Source organism: Pezoporus wallicus, unplaced genomic scaffold, assembly GCF_028554395.1.
Source record: "Pezoporus wallicus isolate ANWC-B61680 ecotype Strahan unplaced genomic scaffold, APGP_CSIRO_Pwel_v1 contig_6464, whole genome shotgun sequence".
In the NCBI taxonomy this organism is placed as follows: domain Eukaryota; kingdom Metazoa; phylum Chordata; class Aves; order Psittaciformes; family Psittacidae; genus Pezoporus; species Pezoporus wallicus.
In genome coordinates, this window is record NW_026642130.1 from 6660085 (window position 1) to 6687271 (window position 27187).

General features: G+C 39.9%; 1 protein-coding gene across 3 annotated transcripts in view; it reads right to left on the reverse strand.

Moving 5' to 3' along the window:
- Positions 1-27187, reverse strand: part of KLHL29 (kelch like family member 29) — a 403205-nt gene that overhangs the window by 151525 nt on the left and 224493 nt on the right. The gene's annotated exons all lie outside the window — the stretch shown is intronic.

A 27187-nucleotide genomic window follows, 5' to 3' on the forward strand; every position in this document is an offset into this window, starting at 1 on the left:
GAAGCCCCACTTTAGCCTGAGCAGAACCTCCTCTGCTAACACGGTTGGCATGCAGATCAACCCCAAATCAGAGCAAAGCCACGAATGCAAAATCGTCTCACAACGGAGGAGAAAACTCGCAACATCAGGAACAACGCGGCAGCACGTACAGCAGAGAACATGCACTTTGCAAGGCAAGAGGGCTCTCAGATATCCTGCAGGCATCCCGTAGTAGAGGCAAATAAATCCAGTTCATCATAAGTGCTTTTTGTCAGAGGGCAAAAGGAAATATGGGTAATAATGGAAATGCTTGTCAGACCAGAATCCCAAGGGTGTACAAAGGATGTAACCCTTGTGTACTGGCAAAGCTACTGAAGAATGACCTAACAACAGACTGCTTGAAAACTAAACATTTATCTTAAATGCAAATGCTGGCCATTGAGAAGTTCAGAAGCCACTCCATATTGAATTTTTGCCTCAAATTTCCCATGTATTTCTTATCCAAACAGGACCATGAATTTAATGCTGGCTCAGGGCCTATAGCCTTAGAAATATAAAGAGGAATACTTATAGATACTCATAGATTAAAAGCTATGTCACTTTAGGCTCCTATCCCAGGATTAAGCTACTTCTATAAAAAAATCCCTTTTGATGTATTGGATGCCGACATTTTCCATGCAAGGCCTCTGAATTCAGTGTTTCAATTGTACTACACGCTCTGTGGCAGGAAAGTGCATGTTCTCTGCCTACACAGAAAGCACATTAAAAAAAAAAAAAAAGAAAAGTAAAGAAAAGAAAAGAAAAAAAAAAGAAAACCAAGATCAGCCTGGGAGTGTTGAACAGTGCTACATGATACTACTGATTTATTAACCTGGCTTGATCAATAAGGCTATCATCAAGGGCACATTTAGTTTGCACATAAATTTCACTTTCTAACAAGCACTTTTGTGTGCTCACTTTAGTCTCCTTAATTTGATCCAGGTCTCAGGAAGCTTTCTTTAAAGGAGAACAGAGAATTCTTTTTCTAAAAAAGGATCAAAGTATACTCGGTCAACTCTCAAACAAAGGATAGTCAGTACTGCAGAAACAGCGTGCTTACCTTTCACAGCAAAAAGAAAAATAAGCCCATAGGTCCAGTTTTATCACTTCCTTAAGTTCATCAACATCAATAGAACTATTAAGTAGTGGCTGAATTTGGCTAATAGCAATTTAAAAATTCCAACATTCTTTGAGTGTCTTCCATCAGTAAGATACTAATTTAATGCATAATTCAAACTCCACTGTCCTTTAACTCAGCATTTGTAAATAATTAAAAAAGAACAAAAAATCCCTTTACATTTATAAAGCTGCCCCCCCCCCCTTTTCTACTGCAAAACACAAAGACTTTTCAATCAATAATTTATTTTTTTTTTAAATCTGAAAGTAAAATCCATAAAAAAATGAGGAGAAATTGATTTACAGGATAAAAAAATTAGCTCTGGCTTACGTATGTTAAGACTAATAAATTTCACATCATATTTTAAAAGAGTGGAGGAGGAATCCCAGATATATTAGACTTTATTCCAATTCTACTGAAATGTTCAATTAAGAGCATCTTATGAAGGTAAGTTATGCAGTCACTAAAATTAAGATGTGAAAAACAGGATTAGAGCACTGCATCTCTCAAGGAAGCTAAACACTTTAATAACCCATCCCTTTTCCTTCACACAAGATAACATCTAAAATCTGGCTATTCCTGTAATTGCTCTGCTCTTGTTAAAAAGCTGGGTTGTGCAGGAGAAATACAAACGTATTCCACAGTAAAAAATACTAAAATAATATACTGCATTCCCTTTTAATCCAAAATTATGTATCTCAATAATTCTCACTGAAAACTTTTTTTATTTTTTTATTTTCTGTGCAGACAGATGAAAATGCATTTTAAGACTCAAACAAGTCTGTGCAAAACCAGCTTAAACTCATCAGTCTCCCAGTCGGTTCTTAAAAGAAGCTAAACATTCACCAAGCTGTTCCGATCAAACATGACTAGCAGATCCCTTTTGGGAATGTGGTCTCAAGATGCATCCCTGCTTCCATTCAGATTCAGAGCAAGAAGTTCAGTGCAGGATCAGGCAGTTAGGGGGTCATTTAATTTGATTTAGAATACGGTGCTAATATATGTTTTTTTTCTGGAAACACAGTCTCTGTTTTCTCCAATTTTTCTGCTTTGCAGGTTTTACGTAGAAGCTTTCCTGCTCATTTTGTTTTTGTATCTCCATGCTACCAGTAGGAGGCTGCCCAGTGCTCACATTTCCTTTGGCAGAAGTGATTCGTGGACTAGCATGAACACTTCAGCTGCCTCAACCATCATTCTTCTAGAAGATTTATGGCAAACGCATCGCATACCGAGCTATAAATCTAGGAAATGGATATCAGACATACTTTGCTGTCCACAGCCACACAATTTAAAGTAAAACAGATAATGGTGTAGCTGTGGCTAGTGTTACTAGTAGCCAAAATTGGGCTACACTGCAGCCATTTTTTTTCCACACACCTCACTCTCATTTTTGGGGTGTGAATCAGATGATCTTTCCATTTTACTCTGTTCCTGGCAACTTTTGGTGTTAAATAGTCCTTCATCATCCAAGGATAAATGGGTACTGTTAAGATTAAGCTCTACTTACACTTCTTTCAACAACAAATTGCTTTCCATTCCTTTATTTTTTATTCCTTTAAGATGAAATTCCTCTATGGGTCCAGTTTGGACCATTGGACTCATTAAGAGGAGGAAACCCAGCAAGGGTGGGGACTTTGTGCTTCTGAAAATCCTCTGTTATGTAGCATTTAAAGAAAATTTATACGACTAAAAACATAAAAATTCCCACTCTCTTTGCTCCCAGGAAGTTAACACAAAGTAAACCACTTCTAAAAATAACCTCCCACTCAAGAAACTTCAGGGTGACAGGGAGCCAGAGAGGGGTTATTGTAAGCTCTAATTAGCACAGGTTGGGTCTGTAAGCCATGTAGGGAAGGACAAGCTAAAATTAAATGACCTTTGGAAGGGATACCTCACCTACAACAGCCAGTTGTGATCTGATCTTACTAATTCTCCTCCTCTGCTGTTGCAGGTCAGGGTTCATCAGAAGCTACTATTTCTGCTAGCATAGGTGCAGGGCAGACAGTGTCCTCGTAACCCCCAGGATGAACTGCCAGGGACACCAGCTTGGGGTCTTTGCAGGTAATACCCCTGAAGAGGCAGTGTGTCCCCTGCTGAACTTGCCATGCCTTTCAGGAGAGGCAAACGGAGTTTTAGCTGTTCCTTGTACAACCATCACCTCCAGAAGACAAACACAGCCATGGTTTGCTGTAATAATGCTTCAACTGGAACACAAACTTATAAAAATCTAATAGTGCGGATCAAAATGACCAACTTTGGTCACAAGCATCGATCAAAGTGAGAGAAGAGTAAGAACAGGAGCAAACACCTACTTCAGAAAAATTAAAAATGGGATACCTCCCTTTCCACACAACAGGTGGAGATCAAAATAATCTTTCTTAAATCTCCTTTCCCACTCATAGCACAGGTTTGGAGAAATTGTTAGCTTCAGGCAAGCACTGACTATACCCAGTTCTATCCAGACCTTATTAGAACAGTGCACAGAGCCTGATTTGTTTTTTTACATTGAAAACTCTGTGCCAAAGTCAAATATAAATCACATGCTGATTCCCTGAAAATCACTGAGTCATTAAGCAAGACCCTCTACTCAACACCCCTGCCTCAGAAAGGGTCAGTTATGTGAAATTAAGATGCTTTGACAGGTGAAAATAAGTTGGACTAGATGACCACTGTAAGTCCCTTCCAACGGACGCATTTGTATTCTAGACCATTTTATTATCCTCTATTCTAAATAAACAATTAAATAGACATATGTATATATACATGTATACAGATCTCTCCCTTTATACTACTGAAATGTGGACACTATTAAAATGTTAATCTCTACTTTTTTCTTAAGGAAGCCCAAACTCCTCAAACTGAGGAAGAAAAACAAGAGGGAAAAGCTAACAGACTAGCTGAGGATCTGCTTTTCTAATGTTGCATTTGATTAATTACGTGATTTATTTTCAATGACTGGTTCAATCAATCCTGATCAAATTAACAAAGACAATGATCAGAAATACCAGACTAAAACAAAATACAAATGATTTGGTTCCAGGGGATCCAATCAAATGAAACAGGATTAAATTAACCAGTGATCGGATTAAGCACAAGTTGCTATATAAAGTCAGAAATGTATCAGTACTTCAGGCCATTTGCTCTGTCTGTAAGTTGCCATTTGCAGCTCTTCCTAGACCTCTCAATAAACTCTAAAAAAAATTGTTTCTCCTAGGTACCACAAGGGTAATGTGAAAATTATTATTATTATTATTACTACTAATACTACTACTACTATTATTTCATACTATCATAGTATCTGGGGCTCTGCCATATTAGGCACCGTCTAAAGAAAAAATACAGCCCCATACACCACCCTGCCAACAGTCTGTACCTGAAGAAATTTGCAATCTATGTGCACTACACAGAGATCAAAAGGTGACAGAATATCAGGATACAATCAAAAAGACAGAAATCCCCATTTAAATCGACAATGTTAGCGAAGCACAAAGATGAAAAAGCTACTGCTCAACAAGGAGCGTTAATGAAAGCTGCCAATGATACAGCTGGAAAGGTAGCTCTTACCTAAAAATCAAAGTACAAGTAGCACAGGAAAAGTACTTCCATTTGCTGTGTATTGAGCTAAACCCTGAGCAGCCAACAATGTCCTATGGCACTGAACAAAGATGTACCTTCAAATGCCTTGAGCTCATGCCGGTTCAGCTGAAACCATTAGTAACCAGCTGCAAAGGGTCCCTGTGTCCAAAGCTAGGTGGAAGAAAGGCTGGGGACATCAGAAGCCAGCCCATTTGGAAGTAAACAGGAAAACGTAAATGCTGAGAGTTAGAGAGTGAAACCTGCCCTTTTTTCCCACTAAGTGAGAGTGAAACCCGCCCTTTTTTTCCACTAGGTGAATTGCTTAATAGATAAACTTGAAGGATGTGGAGAGGTACTGCCTATGGACTTTTAGTAAAGCTGCTTTAGGATGCTGGCAGGCAGTCCTGCTTGGGAATCCTGGCTCCACATGCCACAGGGGGATGAGGAAGGACAGTGGACTGGCAGACATGCCACTCACATGGCAGCAGTCCATAGTAAGTAACACAAGAGAGAGGAAAGCTACACAGCCACCAATCACACTGTGCACATCAGGGGCTAAAGCAGAAGGGTTTTCCCAGCTTTCCAGAAAAAAAAAAAGAAAAAAGAGTATGCCTCCCATCTGATAGAAACCTTCAACGGTCATACGACCCATTTTGTATGGCCATGGCCACGTGTCCTACCCTTGCAGCTTGCCGTTTGTACTACAAATATAACAGAATCATATTGATAGTGAAAGACTATCCTTGTAAGACTGAATGTTTGATGAGGTGCTTTACTCACTGAGCCTGAGAAAGTATTTAGAGAAACATTCCTCTCTCCCTCCCCACAACATAAAGACTTAATATTTTATCTATGTTTTCAGCTACCACAGTGAGTATATTTTAAAGTATCATATCTTTCCAGCCAAAAGACGTTTGGCATTATGATTCAGAATACACAATTTTTTTTCTTCTGTCCCCTTAAAGAGTATCTTATTTCTATGTCTAGGCTGCTTCTTATACTCTGCCTTGCTACATTTTTTTTTAGTCTCACTTCAATTTTTTTCATGAGTATTCTCAGTTTCATTTTCTTACTTTAGTTTCCCCATATCTCTGTCTCTTTTCTCACCCTTTCTATCACACTCCTTCCCAAGTGAAATGAGAACCCAATTATACTCTTGTTAGAACTGAACTTTCAAATCCATCATGTGCTAGTGGGCTCAAAATTAGGCAAATAAATTCCCTCAACCCTACAAATTAAATTGAGTCTTTGCATATGTTCTTTTAAGAGCACAAAGATGTCAAGTATTCACCCAGCTGTCACAAAATATGATGAGCAGGCACTTTGTATTCGTGCGGGTTTTCTAAATCGTTTTGTCAGATTCAACAGAAATGCTAATGGATCCAAAAGTAAATTCTAATCTATCCTAAATATCTGGTTATTATTTGTATTGTGGTAGGACTTAAAATTGTCAGTTGAGGATCAGGGCACAATCTCAATACATTTCACATACAAAGATCATTTGAATGATGTGCAGGTATTATTTTGCACTTTCTCAGATTTTATCTCATTATTTCAACCAACACCCTCCTCACAGGTATACTCAACTTCATCTAAGAATAAAAGTACCACCAGTTTGTAAGCATCATTATCTGATGTGTCTGCTATTGAAACCCAGGTCTTAAATTTGCTAAAGCCAGCAAATGTCTCCCAGGTCTAGATTTTGAAGTAAAAAATACCTCATGAAGGTCACATTTTGCTTGTGCTTTGTTTCGGTCAAAGCATATGATGGAAGTGGGGCTGAGCAAGATCAGCCTCAGCATGTGGATGGGAACTTGCATGAAGCTGCTGACACTGGCAGGTTGGACATTATACCATGGACCTGTAACACGTCTGGGTATGTCCACCATAGCCCAAACATGTAGTATTTGCTGCCCCAGTGCTAAACACCTATACAATACTTCTCATGTGGTCAATCCAACACTTTCAGGGAACCTGTGATGGGATGAATATATCATGGAGAGTTGTTCTCTATGTAGTAGCTTGGCTATTTGTCTAAAAACCTATTAGGGCACTGCTTAAAGCAGGAGGGCAGCAGATCCTTGCTGTCAGTGATAATCCACTGCCAAAATCAATATCATTGGCAAGCTTGCTTCATGGATATTTATGATCAAAGAGCACATTTTCCAAGAATGCACTGTCTAACCCATCGTCTTGGCCCAATTTCAACTCCAGTAATTACATTTCTGCCTGCCTAATATTCCCCTGCTGCTTCAAGGAGGTGCAGGAGCCCCCTCATCAAGTCCCACGTTGCTTCACTGCCTCACGGCCATGTTCAGCACCTTTAGCAGTGTATTGTACAGAACAGTTACTACCTAAACAGCTTTGCGATTCTTGAAGAGGTGAACAGTGTAAGATATTGTTGTTGCTGCTATTTAAAAATGGATTTACCTCCCTCTGGAACTAGTCATCTTGAGACATCATTTAATTTCCTTCTTTTCAATAGTAAACTTGCACATTTAAAATTATTTACAAAAGGCTGAGTTAGGTAGGTCTCAGTTTGTACTTTTTAAAATTTTATTTCATTCATAAAAGTAAAATTCTATAAAATGTAACTGTCTCCACCTTTTAAATACCCAGTTTTAGGGAGTTCAAGCCCTTTCAGATCTAGCCAGGAGAGCTAACTCCACCGGCAAACTACAAACCTGTCTTTCTCAGTGGAATAAACCTCTCGTTTAAAGCTGTGTAGGGCATAAAATGGGAGGTTTTAAACTTGTGACATTTCCATGTCTGGAAAAGCTGTCACACGCCTAGCACAGCATCGTATCTCGAGGTGTAAGCCCAGGGGCATTAGTAGCATTAGCCCAACTGTAACAGTACCAGAGGGAGAGTGGTGTAACTAAAAGACTTTAAAAACCTCCCCAAATCTTTCCAATATTCTGAAAACAGAATTTTCCCCAGTGGGAAGGAACATCTATTTCTAGCTGTACGTGCTTGCAATCTTGCTTCTCAAACTTCTTGGTAGTGCTCAACTGACCAACTCCTTCCCGTCAGAAATCTCTGAATACACAAAGAGAGAAAGCACTGTTGTTCTCTTTATTTTTATTACTATTATTTTAGTTTTAAAGATTAAGCAACTGTTCGAAGCTGCTCTGAGCCAGAAGCTGGATTAATCAATCCTCTAAACATGGGTTTGTGTGCTAAGGAAGATGTGCTAAATACAAGTCATCTTCAGACGCTTGCATCCACATTCACTGCGCTCCTCCCACTTCCCAAAGGGACCATTTGGGGTGCTTCAACAACTGCAATTTTAAGTAGACACTGTTAAGCATACTTTGTATTAAAATGTAAAAAGAATGCCAAACAACACAAGCCCAGCAAAAAAAAAAAAAAAGAACCAGAAAATTACGCATCTGAGAAAGACTAATAAAGTATGACTGCATGAATGTATTCTGGAGCACTTGCATGTGTCAGAGGGAGTAGAAGGTTGGTGAGCAGAAGATTAGAAAATGCGAGATGAGACACAAAATGACAGAAAAAAGCATGAGTTCAGGAAGAAAGAAGCAGGCAAGGAAAAGCCTGTCTTGGAGGTAAGTACGACTGTGTAGAACATGGGGGGCATATTTTTAAACACAGAGATTTTACCTACTAACATCCACACGGTTATTATAACTAACTTGCTAAGATCATGGGGCAACAGTTAAACGATGTAATACAGGTACCTAATTTAGGCGTCATGACTACTTTTCTCCATCGGCTCTGTTGGAAGCTGGAGTCTGGCAGCCCTGGATAACAAGTGGTCTAAATTACTCATCACTCTCTGGAAGGCAGGAGCCATTGTAAACTCTCTGACTATGCCCCCGTGTGCACTGCAGCAGAACCAGAGTGAAAAAGGGAGGAAAAAATAAATGACAAAGAACATCATCCAGCTATATTACAAGCAGAAGAAAGAAATTCAGGAACTCTACAAAGAGAATGATGACCTAAACCAAAGAAGATAGGATATACTGGAAGTTAAATTATCTGTGCAGAAAATTTAATGTAAAAAGATTCAAAAGAAAATATATAGTCTGTGCAGCTGCAGTCTCGTGCATCTAAAGGGAAAAAAGACAAAAAAAACACCCCAGCCTCCCCCAAACTCCAAACTAAACTAAAGAAAAGGGAGTGCGTAGGAAGGAGAGATAGCTTTTGTTTTGGAGCACCTAGTTCCTAATTTAATCTTAATCTAGTCTGGCATTTATCCTCATGGATAATTCAGTATACATATTCAGGGCAGAAAAAGAACCCATCAAAATAATAAACTAAGAGCTACTTGCAAGGGCAGTATCAGTAAAAGTTGTCCTTGTGTAAACATGGTTCCTACTCAGCTTCAGGTGATGTTACTAAGATCCCAGGAACTACTTTTTTCCCCTTGTGCAATAATTTGTGGCTCTCATCCAGCCTCTGATTATGCTAATTGTATTTGATGGAATTTGTATGTACTCTCCTTCGTTTTTGTCTCAACTGAACATACACAAGGTGCATTTTTAATTTTTAACTCTTCAAAAATAAATAAATAACACAACTTTCTCCCCAAGGTTGTGTAAAAGTCAACCTTATTACTAGGTCTAAACAGCAAATATACAGCCTTTATTACTAGCAAAACAAATAACCCCTTCTGTATTAATATGTTGCAACAAAGCTTTTAGTTAGTGTGAGAGGAATGTCATAATGTACGAGTTGGCATAACATAGTCAGATCATGTCACCTAGACACAATTTCATTTGTAGTAAATTAAATCCACCATCCTAGGAAGTGCAACTTTAATAAAAAGATACAGGCAACTTGGCTAGATCAAGAGTCTGCATCAATTTGAGACAGACAGAACAAGAGAGATGGTGAGTTGTAAAACCATTCCCAGGGGTTAGCAATAAAAAACAGGAGTTAAATTCCTGAATAAATGGCTTTTTTCTTTTTTTTCCCTTTAGAAAGTGTTTTTTACCAAGTACCTAGACATCAGAACCCACTTGATTTTGGTGAGACAAAACCAGATGACCTTTATAGCCTCAATCCATGTTCTTTGACTGTCTCTGAGGTCCCCAAATGCAGTGGTGACTGGGTTATTTCATACTTCGTGGAGATCCTCTGAACCTCTAAATTATTCTTTAATTTTTACTAACTGGCAGCTAAAGAGAAATGTAATTGCAAAACTAAAGGACTTACCTCCCCTTCTAAATTAAAACAAGACAGCTTTCCTTTCTTTATGTGAGTTTTAGTGAAAAATGCCGAACAGGCAGCCCCGTGCACCACAGTTCTGCTAAAGCTCATGTTCCTCCCCAGCATGATCACCTCCTAGAGCACCTCACTGGATGGACTATCCACGCTGAACACCAGAGGTGGTGATACATTCTAGGGCCAAAATTCAAAGGGTATTCATATAATCATACAATCACAGAATGATTTGGGTTGGAAGGAGCCTTTAAGATCATTTAGTTCCAACCCCCTTGCCATGGGCAGGGACACCTTCCGCTAGACTAGGTTACTCAAAGTCTCATCCAACCTGGCCTTCAACACTTTGTGTCTTAATAGTCAGGTGTCTTAGTAATACAGGCAGGCATCAAAGGGATTTCCCAAAGTGCTGAGGCAGACAGGGCACTTCGTTTCTCTTGAAGTCCAGACAGATAAAGTTAGGCTGACCAAACCTGCAAGCCTGAAAACCCAGAAGCACCTAAAGGCATTTGAAAGACAGACTTCAGGGGCCTCCAGACCTCCGAAAAAGAGACATGGACACATTTGGAAATGCGAGCTGCTCTCTGCATTGGAGAGTGTCAACAGAAATGAGGCAGGGGATTCAGGCTGGACACTCAAACTCCCTCACGTGGGGCTCTGGCTCCCAGGCCACAGGCTATACCCATCCTGCAGAGATGTTACACATGATACAAGGCCATGCAGCACCAGCAGCACCAGACTGACCAGACCCTCATACCTGAAATGAAACCACACTCTTGCAACAGCGCCAACTGAAACGCCTTAGGAAGGTGCTAGGTACATGTGGGAGGGAGAGGACACTGTCCTTTTGTGCAAGGGACTGAAATCCCCTTCTTTGGTCACAAAGATCCTGTCTGGATTCACATCAGACTCTTATGAAAGGTGAGAGCTTCTTAGCAAAGAGCTGAAGAGGAAAAGCAGACCAGGCTGCCTAGTCTACCATTATAGCCAGAGGGGGTTTCTACACCCTTTTGCCTCCCAGTCCCAACATACATGTATACATATGTGTTTAGGTGGTCACATCTGAAGGAGGCAGTGGTGAGTCAGTACCCCTGTACTCACTGCTAATCCTACTAGAGCTTTTTCCAAATGTGTTCTGATTTTTCCCTGGCATATGAACTGCCTGCACAAATTACTGGTGTAAATATTAGCTACGGAAGCTGGGTCCCCTGCCACCCACAATTCTGGACACTGTCAGGAGCAGTCAGCCCTTCTGAGATAGGCTTCTTGAGCTGTTTGCTGGCAGTGAAAGCTCTCTGTTTGTCAGTGCAGATGAGAAGATGCTGCCTGCCATGTGAATCTACTTGCAGGGAAATTGGCTCTTTTCCTCAGCCTCTGTTTCTTCATCCTCCACCCTTGTACAATGAACTGACTGCAAAACACTTCTTCTGCAAGGGTGGCTGCACGTCACTGGTAAAATCTGTATCATTTATTTGCAGATCAGTCTAAAAGTAACTCTATTGAAAAAAAAAAGAAAGAAAAGAAAGATTCTTCAAAGCTCTTGGCACCCCTGACACATTCTTAAAACACAATGGCACTGGAGTTACAAAACATAAATCATCCACAATAACAGAAACACTTCTCTCCACCTTGTGTCTGCTGCTACCTAAATTCTTTGTGATTCTTCAGGCACAGTTGTTATAAACATGCAAATTTTAATTAAAGGAAAGCTTGGCTGAATAGTAGATAAAATTATTTGCTGCATAGTATATTTGAAAAGCAATGCATCATTCTAATAGATTATTCAATGGATATTTGCAACCTTCTATAGAAGTGTTTAGCTAATGCAAAAAAAAAAAAAGATTAATTGAATAATTTATTTGACGGACAACAGCATTATTCATCAAATACATTATTCAACTAATAGTATTCAACCGGTACTAATTAAAAGCAGAGAAGCAACTGCTTTCAAGTACAACTCATTCAGATCCTGGTTTTGGCTCCATTAAGAAAACTGCAGGGGAATGTTTCAACACAAGTGTAGATGGTACAGATATTCTTCGTGCTAAAGGAGCCATGTCCTGCAGCACACTGTCCTTGCCCAAACGTATCTGCAAGACTGCGGCAGGATGCAACTTTTAATGAATTGCTTGACTGTACTAGGGCTGTATTTTAGCATCTTCAAATGTGGAGGTATTTTAGGACATGGAATAGATTAAATGAATATATTTAATTTGTAACCTGAAGGGTGGCTCCAACTTGCTAACTGCTCCAACAGCACTCTTACTTGGGAGCTTCCAGATATGAGAAAGAAATAATCTTCTCTGCTACTTGGTTACGCAAGTGTTTTGCAAACCCTCTTTCATTCCATGACTACACCCATCATTACCTGATAAAAGTACAACTGTTTCCTTACCCAGCCTGATGACCCCCTACCTATGTCCCATCTTGTTTCAGGACCAAAGAACATCCTAAGCATTATTTATACAACCTGTCGAGCCATGAGGCCTGCACCCAGCAGAGGCTACACAGCTCTGCCCTGCGAATGGGACAAGCCAGGGAAACCACCTGTGCTGCAGACACATCAGCTTCTTATGCTACATTAGCAGGAACATCTTAGTGGTTTTTATTTAACAAGGAACAGTGAGCAGAAGTCTGACAACAGATGAGGCCAATCCGTTGAGGGAAAAGGCAAAGACCATATCTCAAGTACCAAGTAATGACCTCCTAGCAGCACACAGGAGTGGACAAATGCTTCTTATTAGGCAGTGTCATACTGCTACCCCAGTCACCCTTCCCACAGACAGGAAAACCACCATTGGAATAAAAACAGCTTCAGGATCCCGGCAGAAGGCACTTTTAGCAAAGCCTGCACATTGCAAGAATAAGTATAATGCTAGGACTTTATAGACATAATAAACCCTTGTTAAGTTGCACCAAATATACCATGGAGAAGGCAGCCATAAGGGTTAGCAAATAAAGACCTTTTCAAAGTTAAGTAAGATTTTAAAAATATTTTGCTATTTAACAAAAAATAGTGTTTCCCCTATTTTGAGGGGGTTTTAGTATAATGTTCAAAGAAGAAAGCTCAAAACTGTGAAAGAGTTTGGCTCACACTAAGTATTAACTGAAACAATTTTGCTAGCTTAATTTACATTACTATTTTAAGCGGAGTTTCTTTTAATGATTCAGGACACATTTCCACTCTAATCCCCACTGCTGTTTGGAAGGAAACAGATGAATGTGATGAAATGCAGTGAAGATGATAAATTCATGCCACTCGAAAAGTGGCAAATGACATTTACGGGTCTCTCAGTTCCCATTTCATGATTGATATAGAACTATAAACAAGAAAATAAGTACTGTTAAAAATCTTTCTATACAGTTGCAAGTAGGTTTTTAATGGTGGTTTGCCTGTGCTTATTAACAAGCCATGGCAGTTGCTGCACACTGATCAGTAACAGCGTAAGAGCTCAGCCTGCTGTAGAAGTCCTGAGTCTACGTACTTTCAATTTTAGAGCATAACCATCATACGCTCCACAAACCAATGAAATTTCTAATAATACAAACCAATGATGTGTTAAATTGAGACACTTCTAGCTTGAATGCCAAAAACTTCACTATGATTTAAAGGATCTGTGCTTACCTTTCTCTATCAATTTACTGTTAATTTGCTACTATTGGAGCAATTTACAAAAAGGGAAAAAAACAAAAAAAAGGCAATATTTTATTTAATTTCTAATACCAATCCTGGTCATTTCAAATATACACTCAACTGCCATTTATTGTGCAAAATGCTGTAAGTAATTCAAGAGGAGTAAGAGATGTCATAGGGGTGTTGGGGGAGTAGGCAAAAAAAAAAAAGAATTACTGAAAAATACCTGCATTTAGAAATAGGTGGCAACCCTCACTAGTCCCCTTAGAAGGGGCAGATGCTTTAACAAAACTTTAGATCATAAATGTTTGACTATTTCAACAGTACCAAGCATTGCAGATTTTGTTTATTTTTTATTACATGCTTTTGCTACTCTTCTGGTTATCATCATACTTTAGCTTTATAGATAATCTGTATCAAACAACAGGAGACTGTCCTACAAATGTGGGTTTTCCTAAATGTGCCTTCCACCTTATTTCACCTCAACTCCTTAAGACAGCACCTAAGCATTTATTTATGACTTCGGTTTGCACTTTAAATCAAAATTGGACATACGGAGTTTTCTTTTCCTCTGTAACCTTTCCCCACTTTCTATTCAGGCGTAAGTTGTAATGAGCTTGCATGAATCATACTGATGTCATGCAGTTTAGTTCATGGAATGACAAGGAATGCACTGTTTGATCTCTGTCTCTAGGGCCTCTCTACCAATCCCTGACAATCTTTTCCACACCTTTCCACTCTCCAACAGGCTTCTGGGTCAAATAAAAGATCACAGCTTGAAGGAGAATGGAAACTGGTAATGGTGAATTCAGGCACCTGTGATAAAGGACATTTAAAATTGGCTTTGTGGTTAAACTATTGCTTACCCAGGTTAGATGTGGCCTTCAGCAAACCAGGATACACTGAAACCACTGTAATTCTTTTTTCAGCAGTTACACTGCTAAGCAATTTGAGAAATTTCAAGCTTTGCTACTAGACTTATGCTACTGGCATAGCACAGGTCAAACTGACCCCTAGTAGAAACTTAGTGAAACGCAGCAGCTCTACCGAGTATAGATCTGATTCTCAGAGTTCAGATAGAAGGTTAGAAATTGCTAAGTTAATTGTCCACCATGAGGACCTGCAGCAAAAGTAGGTGCAATGAGTATGTGTTAACTTTATCAAAGGAAAGCAGGGAGGATACCTCACCCATAACTATCTCCTGCTGACCTTCAGTTGTCTGGATATCAACACACTCAGACTACCTTGTTCCATGCCAAATTCAGTGCACAGTGGTAAGAAAGGTTAACTAAACAAGAGCCCGGACCTCATTTGTGAGTAGAAAGTGTGAACCATGCAGTTCACCTTATGGACATGGTATTTAACCACCTGCCCTGGAACACTGCTCCATACACCCATGGTCCAACACTCATTTCCCATAAAGCAGCACAGTTTAGTGCAAGAAGGTATCTGAAGGCACTGTAGCTCCAGACACAAAAGAAGCACAAGAAGAGACTTTAAAATAGCTCCTGCATTGTCAGAAAGACAGTGTTAAGAATGTTACATTGAAGTGACGATCTGGACTACTAGAGATGTTTATAAATATTTGATTGACCTGTGGTTCATATAATCACTGCATAATTTAAGTTGGCAGGGCCATTTAGAGGCCATCTGGTCCAAGCCCCTGATCAAAGTAGGGCCAACTTCAAAGTCAGGTCAGGTTGCTTCAGCTTTACTAAGAGGAGCCTGGAGTACCTTCAAGGATGAAGATGACACACCTCTAGGCAACCTCCTCCAATGTTTGATCACCTCATTTTGTTCTTACTATCAAATTGGAATTTCCCTTGCTGCAGCTTGTCTGTATCCTCTTCTCTTTCTGCTGTGCTCCTCTGAGTCTGTCTCTGCCTGCCCTTTCCCCTCCCACAGGTAGCTGTACACAGCAAGAAAAGCTTTCTCTTACTAAAGCTGAACAAAACCTAGCTCTGAGCTTTTCCTCCTATGCCATGTGCTCTACCTCCCTAAACAATTTAGTGACCACTCGACTCACTCTGCTATGTCCATGTGGACTATTCAAAACTAGACACGAGTGCTGAACAGAGAGGAAGCAACACTTCGCTGGATCTGCTGGCAACATTCCCCCTAATGGATACAACCGGTACGCAGTTCGCTCCCATTTACATAGGAGTCACACTGATGGCTTGACATTCAATTTGTCCTCTGGTCCTTTTCTGCAGAGCTGACCCCTGAGGAACCCCCAGGAACCAGTCACTGGCTTCATGCCATGATCACACTAGTGATCATGAGCAACACTAGCAGGCCAGTCCATTTTCCACCCACCTTACAGTACACCTATCCAGAATATATCTCCAATTTGGAAGCAACAGCTCTAGTCTGCATGCAAGGTTATTATGGAAGGCTGTCACAAGCTTTGCTTAGGTCTAAGTGACTGACTTCCACTGCTCTCTCCTTGTCTGGTGCCATAGACTTGTAAATGTCCAGGTGACTAAGTGGCCCCTAGGCCAATCTTCTACCATGGATAGTACTTTACCCCTCCAAACTGTCACTAGGAAGGGAGCTGGGGAGACTAGAGAGCACACTGTCCTTGGATGATAATGCTAGCTGCTTTGCTACCCACACTCCAAGAGTATGTCCTTGTGTGAGAGTTCCTTGGGGAAAACCCTAGATTAGGTAGGGCCTGATGAGCTCGCTAATTTCTAAGAACATAACAACTGTCTATAAAGACAGAAAATATTAGTGTTTATCTGTAAAGAAAGGCACTACCATCTGCTGTCTGATAAACAGAAATGCACTATGGGCCACACACAACTTCAATTCTTTCAGCAAATCACTTGAGTATGAGGTAAATTGGTGAAAGCTCTTTACCACTTTGTAATATCTATGCCATGGGACATGTGGCCCCTGAGGCATAAAGATCCCACATGCTTTTCATCCATACTGCGCCATTCCTTTGGCAACAGTAAGGTCCATCAACCCTATGGGACACTTGGGGAAAGCAGGTTCAGGACTGAGAGGATGCAGCGGGGGAAATCTGAGCAAGAAAAAATGCGTAACGGGCTCTTGAAACTGAGATAATTTGTGGCTGTGACTGTTACGGATGAGTTGTGTTTTGGTGACTTTGCCTATCTTTCATCAGTTTTAGATGCTCCACATTTCATTAAATGCTCCCCATCTCCTTGCAAGAGGAGACATAATTTACTTCCTTGTGCTGTTTGCCACTGTATTTATGCACACACACCTGTATTTTTTTCATGCAAATAAAAATGTTTAATAAACTACACTTTTCTACAGCACATATTCCTTCCTTCTCAATGACAATCTGGCACCTACCAACACATTAATTCCTGACTAGTATTTCAGTATTAAACACAATGGTTGGGCTGCCTGCATTGCATTTGACAACTGCCAAATTTTTCTTTGGAAATACAAAGATAAGAAGGAGATGCCAAAACCAGTCACTGGCTGTAAAGTCTTATTGTATCTAATATCTTCTTATTTGTCCTTTTTTTCTTTCTTTATTCAACAGCAACAAATAACTTTAGAATTCTGACAGGCAGGGAGGTGGTGGTGATTGTCTATTGTAAACTATGATGCAACAGGCTTAACTGCATACTCCAGCTAAATACTGAGATTCTTCACAAGCTTCAGCTTTTCAGGCGTCAATGTTTGCACTTTGACATATATTCATATAGATGAAAGTTCAGTCACAGAAGTATGAAATTCTAAATGGTTTTAGCTATGTTATAAACTACAAAATTTGCTGCTACAAAAGCTTCTCTATTATAAAAGTAGTATCAATGAAAATGCTGAGAAACAAACTTCTGGTTGCAATGGAATTCAACATTCTTTTCTATTAAAAAAAACAACTTAAAACTTCTTTTTATTCCCAAGCAACTTTTCATGCATCATCCCCCTGAAATTTCAAAGTGACTCTGAAATAAGATCAGCCACACAAATTAGAAAAATTAAATCTTAAAGCTTTTTGAAAGAGGAAAGAAAAGTCCTTATTTCTAATGTCTTTTTGTGTACTACCTTTTTTTTTCCACCCTCCCTGAAGAAAGCTACCAAGGATCATGGGTGTCTTGGCCAGTAGTGATGCTTGTGATGTAGAAAGATAGAAAACATCCAGCACTTAAGAAAAAATACCCTGAGATATTTCTGTGAATGCTTTTCATATAACTTCCATCAAATGCATTTCCACCATTCGAAACAGCAAGCTGCTTTATAGGTCTTGCTCCCTGCACACATCCAACCAGTTGCCCTGATATCCCTCTGCTCTTTCCATCTCACTTTGGCAACAGGCTGTGCAAATGAGACCAGGGAGATTTGAATGTATGTCGAGGGGTCAGTTTGCTGTTCTAATGTATTTCAAAAAAGTTCCAAGAGACATCTTCTTTGATTAAACCATTTTGGGAGCCCTTCCAAATTGTGACTGCCCCTGGTGATGTGGACTCTTGAGCACTTGGATGCAGGGCAAAGCTCAGGCTCAGAGCAGGGAGCTGGTGGCAACACAGTACTTCAGGCTGCTTCGCTGTGGTGTGTTTGGAGATGCTGAGCCTTCCTCCAGCTCATCATACTTCTGTCCTTGGTTAGCCTGCCTGGGAACTGTATCAGAAAATGACCTGGAGCTACAACTTCTCTTGATTTTTCATGGAGGTGAGAAAACTTCAGACACAGAACAAGTTCATAAATACCTTTAAGCTACCTTTGATGTAACCAGTCTTTATTAAACATGTCTGGTCTAAAAGGTAAAAGAGGAAGCTAACACCAGCTCTGCATTACTGAGCTATGTTAATTGTTTTTTATCTTAATGACTGTAAACACAAACTACTTTCTGATCCACTCAGTCCCTCTACACTGTCCTGTCCTCCTCTCCATCACCAGTTTTACCTCTCTGGATACTCTTCCTGCCTTGATAAGCATTTCCTGAGCTCTGCTTCTTCCATATCTTTAATATCAGTGCCCACTGATTGCCAAATCTGGTCAATATGTTTATGGAAAATTTCAGAAGAATAGATGCGAATCTATTTTTGGACACTTTGATTACTTTCCCTCCACTCACTGACTTTTGCTTTGCCACACACACGAAGTTATCATTCTATTAGTGCATAAATCAGGTTCAACACCTGCAGTGTAAACTTCTCTGCATCACAACAGCACTAAGCTCAACAGCACTTTCAGCTTCATAGCATTATTTGGTGACTCCATGTCATCATCCATCACCAGAATGCAGGCCAAGATTAGGATCAGTGGCACAGTTCATCTCTACCAAACATGGCTTGGATGGAAGTTACTATTCCTGTACTTATCACAGAGCCAAGCAGAATTTACACATGGCAGACTCCACCTGGATGAAGCTCATTAAACTACATTTCCTTTGCCCCCATGGACATTAAGTCTATATTCATATCAGTTAACCAAGTAGTGCCAACTTTCACAATGCTTCTGGGAACTATTTGGGAGATTTTCAGTTAGGTTAAGACAAAATCGTACCAAGAACCATTTACACAACTGAGCACTACTGGCTGCCACAGGTCCAGATTGTGTCTGTTCACTGACACTGCTTAACTTCATGGTAATCACACAGCCTGCACATCCTAAAGGAGCAGCATTGAAATGGGGCAGCTTTGAGACTGCTTTTACCATGAGACTTTTTCTACCACAGATACTCCACTGCAGCCTCACTGGCATTTTCCAAAACATCAGCTCTCAAAATGTTAGCTGCTGTTAAATTCTAACAAAAAATGCCTTAAATAATATTGGTATAATGTTGTGGGAGTTCAGCTTCATTTATGGACTCTGAAAAAATGATGTGTGGAGAGCTGTCTGAAGTAACAAAATGTAAATCCTTGAAACAAACACACCCAAGGATTCTCATTAAAGCCCTAACAAGTAAAAAGACTGTACTGCTGGCACGCATGAGGTCAGTGGAGACACAAAAGAAATACCCTGTGAGCACAAGCCCATTCAGACTCCCCAGAACAACCACAGTGCTGAAGAAGCTAGAAGAGTTTTATTATAAGCAGCTAAAGACTTACTGCACTGAGCTCGACAAAGTCTTCCTAAGCTGAAGCAACAGAAGGGCAGATAGTTTTTGCAGTGCGCAACCAAAGCGTAATTCAATGCCTCAAATTCTTCCCCATAGCCATTTCAACGGCTTCAAGGGAGCTATTTTGCCCAAAGTATTATAAGAATATTTTTATTTCAATAAAATGGCTACCTTGCCAGAATTAATTCTGACAGATGTTTTAGCAATTACAAAATCACTTAACTAATTATCTCAAATACCTTTTTGGCCATCTCCACTATGACAAACACACTGAGTAAACTGCAGTGGGATTGTACAAAACCTTGGCTTTGGGAGAGACAGGATGGGAGTTAGTGCTTGGCACTTAATGTCATCAGTATTATAACAATTCAGCTAGAGTACATATAATTTTGTTGCTGACCTTACATTATTATATAATTAAGGTAATTTAAGTAATTACTTGCTAAAAAGACTAATTTTTTTCAGCAACATAAAGCACAGCAATATGAGGGAATTAGATTCCAATGCAGCAGTTTGGGGAGAATTAGAACCTCCAGTGAAAAAAGTGAAACAGGAGTAAGCAGTAAGAAAGGACAATAAAAGTTCATGAAACCTGGTTACTACTCTCAGTTCTGTCACAGACATCCCCTGACACTCCCCAGTACTCTAAACACAGTAAGGATATTCTTGTTGCATATGAAATGTCCACTGCAAGACTTCTAAAGAAGCTAAAGCTCTTTCCAGAGCCAGACAAGCAAAAATCTTTCTGTAGAGCTGTCTGTAATCAGAGTGACTCTTCTGAAGACAATTTTGTCTCTCCCCTTCAAAATAAGATTAACCTAGAAGATCTTAACAAATTAACTCTTTAATTGAGTCCTCTGAATATGCAGCAATCTCAGTTATTTCCAGCCATAAGCTCATCCATAAAAATAGCCCACCTCATTCCTGCGCAATAATGTAATTTCAAACCACAGAGTTTTTCCTCTGGAGACGTGTCTTACTATAAATGATCACATTAAACACTGGCATCGTTTGCAAACATACCAAGCATTAAAGGAAGACTTTGATGTCAAAACAATGTTACATTTGAGAAACTTTCAAGGAAAGTTTGTTGGCTTACTGTCAATTCAGTATTTCTTTTAGAGGTGACAATCTGCCTGCTTATCAAGTGTTCAAAAAAAAACCCCACCTTTCTCTGCCTTTAAACTGTAAAAAAATTTCCTGTAACAGAAATAAAATTATGCGGCTTTAAACCTTGTTTGTGGTTGTTCCCGATGCTACTTTGAATTGGATGATGACATATACCTGTTTTTATGACAAAAGAAAGATTCTCTTACGAGTAACCAGTATTTTACTTGCTTAATAACTAAGGAATTGCTTGACTATATATAACTGAGGAGTTAATTATTAGGCAGGCCTATGAAATGTGCTAATTAAAATTTTAAGTTACAAGAAGCCTACAGAAGTATTTAATAGAAGATGCACTTGAAGAGACTATTCTAGTACTTGCAGCGAGTGTGCCAGATAAATAATACAAACTTTCAAAGTACCTTATCTATAAAGCCAGGAGACTTTGATATATACAATCTATATTTTTAATGCAAGTGAAACAACTTTCAAGCACCCTTAAGAATGTCAAGCTTAAGAATTTATGGGACTGCAGCGGTACTGCGAAGAATACAGGTTTTCAAAATAAAATTTCAAAGGCATTGCAGAACCTGATGCATTAAGAATGGAAACTACAGCCCAATTCAAAAACATCACTGCCAGCAGAGAAACTCACCACTGATCATACATAAGAAGAAAAGGAGGGTCCCCAAAGAATCTGACAGCATTTTGAAAACCAGCTGCCACCGAGACTCAAACATGAAGAAATTATGGCACTTGCAGAGCTTTACTTGTTACTCACGTTGCTTTTATTTGAACACTGAAATGTTGTTGTAACTTGAGTTTTATTAAAAGCTCATTGCATTAAACCCTAAACAGCTACACAATGTAAGCCGACTAAGGTTAGACACAGTCTGTGAGGGATTTAACTTGAATTTAAGATGCTTAATTTTCCTTTAACTTTCTTTCTCAAATTAGTCTTTAAACAAACTGGAGGTTAAATGACATTGAGATTTTATGTGAATGGTTTCAGAGCTGCTTCATCAAGTAATCAAATTAAAGCTTTTCTCCAGTTACAAAGCTTCCTGAGATTTACTTTGTCTTTTTGTAAACATTTTTGGTTTTGCTAGGTCAAAAAAAACCCCACATCTTTCAAACCAGACTTGTCATTAGAACTAGCTGGATTATCTCTGATAATTATCTGTGCTGCATTTTAGGACTGAATACCACTTGCCTCCTTTCTAAAAGTAGGTATGATCGCTGTGGATGATGCAGTTTGCACCTTTCTCAGGGAATAAATGGAACTAATGTGGAGTTTTATTGCTTACTCTTTGACACCATTTTTATATGAAGAAAGAAAAAAAACCAACATATTTGTGATTAATAACTTCACTTCCTTTGTTTGCTTACTTTTGTCATGTTTTCTTCCAGGGCATGGTAAGAATCTTTACAGTATGACATGAATAGGACCGTCATGATCCTGAAATTGCATTGTATAAACAATTACATGTAATTTAGCTCATGGCTTCCTCAGAGACTTCCTCAAAGGCCACATTATTTGGCTCCTGACTCTAATATATTTCCTTCTTCTTATCTTACAACACTGAAAGGGTAAAAGGAGACTTCATCAAAGCCTAGTGCTTCCCTACAATGGCAAAAACCATCTAATTCTTTAACATAATGGGCAAAGACTAAAGGGATCCAGTTGCTGGGAGCTGCAAAAGAGTCCATTCAAATAGGAAATAATGTGAAGGTTTTGGTATTAGTAAAACATTGGAACATACTCTCAAGAAATGAGAAGAACTGCCTATCATGAATCAAACTAAGGATGAAGGGGATTTTCAAGCCATATTCATGCTCCATCATAAAGTATAGGATATGTTCCAGAATCACTGAGTGGAGCTGTATGGCCTTGCAGAAAGTAATCACAAGCACCATCTGTGACCTTGAGCTCTACAAATATATCATAGAATCATAGAATGCTTTGGGTTGGAAGGCACCTTAAAGATCATCTAGCTCCAACTCCCATGTTGGCCAAACTGGTTAAGAAGAAATAAAATGTGGCACATAAAAAGAAGAGCGGCAGAGATATTAAACTCTAACAAAAAAGCAACAAAGTAGCAAAGCGTTGACTGGCTTGAAGAGAATCATAGAATCATAGAATAGTTAGGGTTGGAAAGGACCTTAAGATCATCCAGTTCCAACCCCCCTGCCATGGGAAGGGACACCTCACACTAAACCATGTCACCCAAGGCCTCGTCCAGCCTGGTCTTGAACACTGCCAGGGATGGAGCATTCACAACTTCCCTGGGCAACCCATTCCAGTGCCTCACCACCCTAACAGGAAAGAATTTTCTCCTTATATCCAACCTAAACTTCCCCTGTTGAAGTTTTAACCCGTTACCCCTTGTCCTGTCAATACAGTCACTAATGAAGAGTCCCTCCCCAGCATCCCTATAGGCCCCCTTCAGATACTGGAAGGCTGCTATGAGGTCTCCACGCAGCCTTCTCTTCTCCAGGCTGAACAGCCCCAACTTTCTCAGCCTGTCTTCATACGGGAGGTGCTCCACTCCCCTGATCATCCTAGTGCCTTTCCTCTGGACTTGTTCAAACAGTTCCATGTCCTTTTTATGTTGAGGACACCAGAACTGTATACAATACTCCAGGTGAGGTCTCATGAGAGCAGAGTAGAGGGGCAGGATCACCTCCTTTGACCTGCTGCTCACGCTCCTTTTGATGCAGCCCAGGATACGGTTGGCTTTCTGGGCTGCAAGCACACACTGCCTGCTCATGTTCATTTTCTCATCAACCAACACCCCCAAGTCTTTCTGCACAGGGCTGCTCTGAATCTCTTCTCTGCCCAACCTGTAGCTGTGCCTGGCATTGCTCCGACCCAGGTGTAGGACCTTGCACTTGGCATGGTTAAACTTCATAAGGTTGGCATCAGCCCACCTCACAAGCGTGTCAAGGTCCCTCTGGATGGCATTCCTTCCCTCCAGCGTATCAACCAAACCACACAGCTTGGTGTCATCGGCAAACTTGCTGAGGGCGCACTCAATCCCACTGTCCATGTCAGCGACGAAAATGTTAAACAAGACCGGTCCCAACACCGATCCCTGAGGGACACCACTCATTACTGGTCTCCAGCCGGACATTGAGCCATTGACCACAACTCTTTGCATGAGGCCATCCAGCCAGTTCTTTATCCACCGAGAGGTCCATCCATCAAATTGATGTCTCTCCAATTTAGAGACAAGGATGTCGTGTGGAACAGTGTTGAACGCTTTACACAAGTCCAGGTAGATGACATCAACTGTTCTACCCCTGTCCACCAGTTCTGTAGCCCCATCAATGCTTTTAATTGGAAGAAACTGGTGGATAAGCTTGGCTTTGGGCTAATAAAGTATAGTGGTAAAACTGTGACAGATCCGAGGAGTAAAAAGTTTGGAGAGCTACAATTTAGCAATGGAATACTGAGGGTGCAACTTCTGCTGTGGAAATAGGACCCCTTCCTTTCACCCCCCAAAATTTTTAGCAATTTTAGCATGTGTGTGAAATCAAGCTTATTTTATTTTCCATAAGCTAGAGATGAAAATGTATTTGGTTTTATTGTCTGCATTACTCATGTATTTCCTTGTGTATCAGTGTCATCATCTAATGAACATGCTAATCTCCCAGAACCTGTCTGAAAGGTCCAGCCCTTTAACACATGAATAAAGAATTCAAGTGGTTCGAGAAGCACAGCTAGGTCTTATATCTGTGACTTTCATGTCAGCCATCTACAAATACTTTCATATGAGTAAACAACAGACAGCATTAAAGAGAACAATGAAAAAAAACTGTAAACCTACATGCAGTCTAGGTTTTCAATGTGAGAGTATTAATGTGCTCATCATTCTTCAGAATTGAGCTACTTCTAGAGGAAGTTCAAAAATAAAATGCAGTAAGCGGGATGAAATATTTTCAGTCATGAAATATTTCCATTGCACCTTAGAACTTGGGAATCCGCTGGATGAAAAATGTCATTTCCAGGGGTAAAATAAAATAATATGACAACATGAGAAAATGATTGTTGTAAAGTATTTACTCTCATCCCTGAGCATGTAAGTTCTTGCTGTCCTTGGTGGGGATAAATGTGATAACCACTCTAACGGGTAATACTAACAAAAGGTTTATCACACACATCAGTGGGAAGAAGCGATCTTGTCACACATAGTAGCACGTCTGCTGATGTGATTCTTTCAGCTAATTCTGTATTCTCCAATTGACCTGCAGCTTCCTTATTTCTGGAGCTATTAACATTCTCTCTGTGGCTTCAAGGTTATTTCCTGAAATTGTCCTTTTTATAATATTAGTCTAGTAAGACTGGCATGAAATAAAACCCTGACAAGCAATCAAAGGAGAAGTTACTTTCTAAAGGAGTTTCTCCAGAGAATCGGGTCAAAAGTCTACTTCTAGTAGCCTTGAACACTCGGAAGACATGAAAGAGAGCTTTGTTTTAGAAGCTTAGATTCTACACACAAAGTTGATAATTGTTTTCTCTTTTTTTCTGTTATTGCTTTTGAAGAAATTCAGTCCGAGACCTGGGATGCATCAAAGAAGACGTGTATTTGGATGAGCTTTGTTTGATGGCAGGAGCTTTTCCTTATTAAGTCATCAAAACAGCCTGGAGTGAGAAGGTAGCAGAAGCCTTCTGGAAAAAGAGTACGAAGCATCACTGAGGACAATCACAGGGCACAGAAACTTGACAGCTTTTATGTTCTCTCTTTTTATGTGCACACTATTAGGGAGCTATATGTCACATGTGTGAAGAGCCAAGGTGTCTGATTCAAAACTCATCAAGTCAATATAAATATGCCCTTTGACTTCAGATGAGCTTGGGATAAGCCCTCAAAGATTTTAGCATTAATGAATTTGAGCTTTTCCGACATCACTTGGATAATTTTCCAGGTGGGGATGGTGGAGGACGGTTTCAAAAGCAGGTCTGAGCCCTGTGTATTGGTTGTGATCCATCAGAGAAGATATTTTCTTGGGTCAGACAAGGACTGTTTTTTTTGTATTCTCTATCATGGTGCAAAGTCTTTTGCAGGAATACCAGCACCTATTTACCTACCAAACTTTTTGCGGCTGTAACAATCAAGGACGCCGTTGATGTGCTTCTGTGTTACAAATCAGTTTATGGTTTTTGGTCCATTGGAGAAAAGGCCTTAATTTGTACAGAGATCTAGACATTTCTTATACCCTGTGGATATTGCCTATTGAGTAAACATGGACATTCTGCCTATGACTTCATTGCCAGTGTACAGAACGACTGGGCTATTCTGCTGATTCTCTTATGTGCCTTCTCTATTTAAAAAAAGGAACTGGGTGCCCCAAACCACTAACTTTCACAGTTGCATGAGAACATTTTTGTTGCATTAAAACATGAGCCAGCTCAGCTTGTATCACAGGTTCCAAACCCAGTCTATTTTAGGGGCAAGTAATGAAAATGCTATGAGGTCCCACGAGACTGCCTTTGCCCTGCTGTTACCCTTGGCCCTGGCTCTCACTCAGTTGCAAAGAAACCGGTGCTACTGCTCTCTGACAGTAAAGACTGGTATAAAGATCCTGGAGCACATTCACTGTGGAAACTACACAAACAGAAGGAGGAAGGGCAGGAGTGTAGAAGATGAGCTATAAAATTAGAGAACAACTCAGGTGCCATGTGAGCCATCCCTCTGTCACTCCCCTTGTTTCCTTTTCTTCCATGCTTTTGCTTTGTTATGTCTAAAACAGACCCCTTTTGATACTGATTTTCAATCTGTAACACCATGAATTCCAGACATCGCCTTCTCCAAGTTATTTGGGCTTTTATACTATTGCATTGATTAGAAGGCCAGAGATATCACTAAATTATCTGCTCTGATCTCCTACATAATAGAATTAAAAGGCCTTTTCTAAAGTGTTTGAACAACAGCACCCTTTTGAATGACAGCTCTTACTACTTTTTTTGTTTTATTTCTAAGATGCCATGAATAGAAGTTTCCCACAATTCTTGGTAAACCTTCCCCAAAATTATGATGTCCACTATGGAAACAATGCATTTTCTGGACAAATCCAGGTCAGATTTAGCTTTCATCCCCCAGTATCTAAGAAATCATTGTTTGATTGACTGTTGAAGCCCTCTTTCTCTTGCAAGAGTTTCAGAGCTTGTACTCAGCTCAGGCCCTGGCAAGAGAAGGAGGCAGGAGGTTCAGGCTACAGGCGTGCTTTCCCTGTGATGCTGTTGTAGGCAGGGCGTCACACAGCTTTGTTCTTCACTTGAAAGTCTTATTTTTATTTTCTGATTTTGTTTTTGCTTTTGAGAGATAATCTCCGTTATCACGTTCTTTCCTGTTCAATGCTTTTTAATGCATGTATCTTAGGAAGGTCCCTTATGCTCTTGTGTGAATTCCAATTGTTATGGCTCATTTTAATTTCCTTTAAGACCCTTGGCCATTTTTCTGTTGGGAGTATAGCTGGCTCCCCTTAATAGAAGTTTTGC